The sequence below is a fragment of the Cebus imitator genome, unplaced genomic scaffold (assembly GCF_001604975.1).
Source record: "Cebus imitator isolate Cc_AM_T3 unplaced genomic scaffold, Cebus_imitator-1.0 Scaffold354, whole genome shotgun sequence".
Taxonomy (NCBI): Eukaryota; Metazoa; Chordata; class Mammalia; order Primates; family Cebidae; genus Cebus; species Cebus imitator.
Window position 1 is genome coordinate 366,669 of NW_016107669.1, and position 4,731 is coordinate 371,399.

Sequence of the window (4,731 nt, forward strand, 5' to 3'; positions counted from 1 at the left end):
AAAAAAAAAAAAAAAAAAAAAAGGACCAGATATATATGGCTTGAAGCTCCCAAGGACATATTGCCACATCCCTGGCAATCATACATAGAGAATAAACGTTAGTGAGTTACTATTATAAGAACACTGTTGATGTCAACAAAATGGAAAAGGAAACTTAAGTCTGAAACAGCTTGGTGCTCTTCTAAAGTGTTATTTCAGGAAGAAAAATAAATCATTCTTCTAAAAGTGTGACTAGTAAAGTTTACGTATTTAGTACCTGGCACAAACTGGACACTCAATAAATATGTGTCCCGTAAATAAGGTATCAAATAAAATGCCCAAGTTGAATTGATGCTAATGGTTAGATTGCTTACTCTATAGGTCATCTCACTCTTCAAATCAGCAATCTATTCCTGTGTTTCGGCTTTCAACCCATAAAGGCAATAATCAATTGCCCTGATACTCTCTTATATTCCCCGAAATGTATGCTCACCTGAACCTATTGGCTAAGCCTCCAATAAGTTTTACCTCAGTACCAATAGAAAATAGATAACAGATAGTGTATTGAAAATATATAAAGTCCCTATCATAGTTTGTGACATATTGTAGGTACTCAAAGAAAGGTGGCTATTATAACTTATCTTGTTACCATGGAACATGATGGTCATAATTCCCCCAAACGTTGTGTGTGTGTGTGTGTGTGTGTGTGTGTTTTACACACCTGTCCAGAAAGGGCAATTATGCACTCAGTGATCATCTGCTCACCACAACATGCTCTTTAGAAAATCTTCTGACTGAAACCCCCCTAAAATCATTTCACTAATCAGTGCCACTATTTAATATTCCCGTATTCCCTTGTCCCTTATTTCAGTGATAGTCACAGTCTACCAAGGTAGTATTTTTCTCTTTGTCCATACCAAATTTCCTGTTCAGACTTGACTGCTGATTTGTACTGCAGTTTTTCTGTACATGCATAACAGAATCAACCTGCAAAATGTAAGTCATATCATTTCTCAGAACCAGCCATTAAACACTGACTAAATAATAAAACTTACATTTTTCTTATCATTAAAAATCATATGGGGCTAGACATGGTGGCTCATGCCTGTAATCTCAGCACTTTGGGAAGCTGAGGGGAAGGACTCTTTGAGTCCAGGAGTTCCAGACCAGCCTGGGCAACATAGTGAGACTCCCATCTCTAAAAAAAAGGAAAAAGTAGTATAAAAAAAAAAAAAAGAAAAAAATTACTAAACAAACAAAATATGGTAGCACATATTATAGGTATCTATACCCATCATGCAACAATAAATAGGTGGATGGGTTTCTTTGCTTTGAACTGAAAAATACTATAATTAAAAAGCTTCACATGTTAATAAACCTTACTTGCTTTCATTATACAAAGTACTATCCAGGCCTTCAGTGGTAAGATGACCAGCCTGTAACTGGTCACAGGCTATAAATCCTAAGGCAGAGGGAATGACAGTTTACTGTAGTCTACCAGATCAGACAAAAACAAACAAACAATGCTTAAGAGGGAGGGCCGGGCACGGTGGCTCACACCTGTAATCCCAGCACTTTGGGAGGCTGAGGCGGGCAGATCACGAGGTCAAGAAGTCGAGACCAGCCTGGCCTACATAGTGAAACCCCATCTCTACTAAAATACAAAAATTAGCTGGGCGTGGTGGTGTGCGCCTGTAGTCCCAGCTACTGGGGAGGCTGAGGCAGGAGAATTGCTTGAACACTGGAGGCGGAGGTTGCAGTGAGCAGAGATCCCGCCATTGCACTCCAGCCTGGTGCCTGGTAACAGAACAAGACTCTGACTCAAAAAAAAAAAAAAAAAAAAGGAAATTTATTGTGCTCTGGGACCCAACTACTAGCAAATCCAGGTGCAGCCCTAGCTAACCTCAAATCCCATGACCCTTCTCTTTTTCTTGCCCCCCACTGCTTCTGGAAGGCAGAATGCAGTGTGTGAATGACTCCTGACACCCACTCTTCTCACTCAATATTGGGAACCTAATTCATTATGTAAGGGTTATTGCCGAGTTTAGAATGAGGAAACGGAGACCAAGGTAAGAAAATTAAATGCCAATTTATTCAGCTCCCCGGCAAGGTTCCATGGTCCCGGGAAAAGGGGCCAGGGAAGTAGCGCCTGACTTCCCGAGGCGTGGGGTTTTCTAGTGAGTGAGGGTGTCTTGATTGGTTATGAGGGAGCAGGACATGGACGGGGCAAGCTGCTATTGGTAGGTAGGTGGGATTTCCGGTGAGCAGGCTGCCCAGGCGGAGTTGGACCTGGATGGGGCAAAATGCTGTTGGGCAGGTTTTGGCGGGGCTTCCTTTAAATTTGGGCGGGGTTTTCCAGCGGCGGGCTAGGTGCTGAGTGCAGAGTCTAGTGCTGAGTGCAGATTCTGGTGCGGAGTGCAGAAGTGGGCGTTGGGAAAGCCACATGGCGGAGCTAGATGCTGAGTGCAGGGCTTCATGTCCAGCGTTTTCAGGCGCGGAGAGGGATGGGCGTGTCCGAGCTCCCAGGGAGGCAACCGGCCTTACACATTATTCTATCAGGACTATGCAAGGAGGTAAGGCTTGAAATAATCAGTCCAAAAAGAAATTTCTAATATCTCTTTCACATATGAAGATAATTGGAGACTAGAAGGTAGGAAGTTTCTTGCACGTACAGAAATAACATTGACCCTGGTCAACCATTTGTCCCATGCTGGTTTCTGGATAGTTTGAGATGAGATGGACAATTTCACAGCAAAGGAGGTGGGCGGAAGGGGTGGATATCACTGCCTTTCTCCTTCCTCAGGGCTTGTCACACCAGGGGATGAGCTCGTCAGTTGCTGGAAGCAATTTTCAGGCTCTGTGGACTTCAGAAAGGGTTTGAATCAATCCATTATTTCCTAGCCCTGACTCTCCTCTGCCAAACTTGGCCCAACTAACTTTCTCACTTCCCTAGGGGGTTCCCTTTCTTAAGGAGATAACACTCCTTTGATTTAGCCAAGGGCTAGGATTAGGTGTGGGGAAGGAAGTCTTTAAATAATTTGTACTTTAATTAAAGGAGGAAGTTGTTTAAAAAAAAAAGAAAAGAAAGAAAGAAAAAGAAAAAAGCAAGGAAGAGGAAAAGCCAGCTGTTTTCTGCAAACCTTTGACACAACAGCTGTTCACTGCCTCCCGCCCCAGTAGAAACTGGCTTCCTCCCCAACCTTGAATGCTGTTTTTCTAGTCTCCCTAGCCTATCCCAATGGCTGTGACCTTGCCACTGTCATTTCACCTATAAGTAAGATTCTGAGATATGTTAAGTGAGCTCAGAGACAGCTTGCTCACTTCTTTACTCAGCTATGATCAAAGCTATGCTTTTCACATAATAGCCATAATAGATAACATTTTATAAATACCTCCTCGTTTAATCCTCAAAGTTACCCAGTGACGAAGATTGTATTATGATCTTCACTTCACAGGTGACAAAAGTGAGACGTAGGTCCCGTGTCTGAGTCACCTAACTTCAAAACCTATTCCATAAACAAACCAGAGGATCACAAAATGGCTTCATATTAGAAGGCTGCTTGATCAAAAACATAGATTTCCAGGCAGCCAGCTCAGAGATTCTGAATGAATAAATGTGGAGCGAAGCCCAGTAATCTGTTTTTTAACAAATGTCTCTGATGAAGCAAGAGTTTAAATCTTTATAATGCTACTCTGTAATTTTGTATATTCTGCTTGGCACAGCCCTTTTTCAATTCTCAGTTCTAATTAATCACTCCTTCCACTGGGTTCCTGTTCTCATGCCTGCTACAGCAGGAACTGCGTCGTGTTAAAAATGAGCTGCTTTGTTTTGTTTTTTTTGAGACAGAGTCTCTCTTTGTCACCCAGCCTAGAGTGTAGTGGCAAGATCTTCACTCACTGCAACACCTGCCCCCAACTTCAAATGATTCTCCTGCCCTCCTGAGAAGCTGGGACTACAGGCACCTGCAGCCACACCTGGCTAATTTTTCTATTTTATTTATTTATTTTTGAGATAGAGTCTTGCTCTGTTGTCCAGGCTGGAGTGCAGTGGCACCATCTCAGCTCACTGCAACCTCTGCCTTACCAGTTCAAGTGATTCTTCTGCCTCAGCCTCCCAGGTAGCTGGGACTACATGTGTGTGCCACCATGCCGGGCTAATTTTTTTGTATTTTTTAGTAGAGATGGGGTTTCACCCTGTTAGCCACTATGGCCTCAATCTTCTGCCCTTGTGATCCACCCACCTTGGACTCCCAAAGTGCTGGGATTACAGACGTGAGCCATCGCACCCAGCCTAATTTTTGTATTTTTAGTAGAGACGGGGTTTCACCATGTTGGTCAGGCTGGTTTCGAACTCTTGACCTCAAGCAATGTACCCACCTCAGCTTCCTAAAGGGCTGGGATTAAAGTTGTGAGCCATCTCGCCTGGCCAAAATGAGCTCTTTTTATGTCTGTTTCCCTGACTAGATTGGGAACTACTTGATGTCCAAGGTCCTGTTTCTTCTTTCTTTTTCCTGGGTTGCTCATTCCATTGATCTTTACATAGCTGGGTTGTCCTCATCATTTAGGCCTCAACTTAAAACTTCCCTCCTGAGAAGCCTTTTCTGATAACGTAATCAAGAAACCCACCAGTCATTCTCTGCCATATCTGATTTCCTCATCCAGTGTAAAGCACAGCGCTTAGCACAGCAGACGCGCCACTGCAACTGGGTAATCAAAACACAGATTTAATACATTCTTAGGACCCCAGAAAAA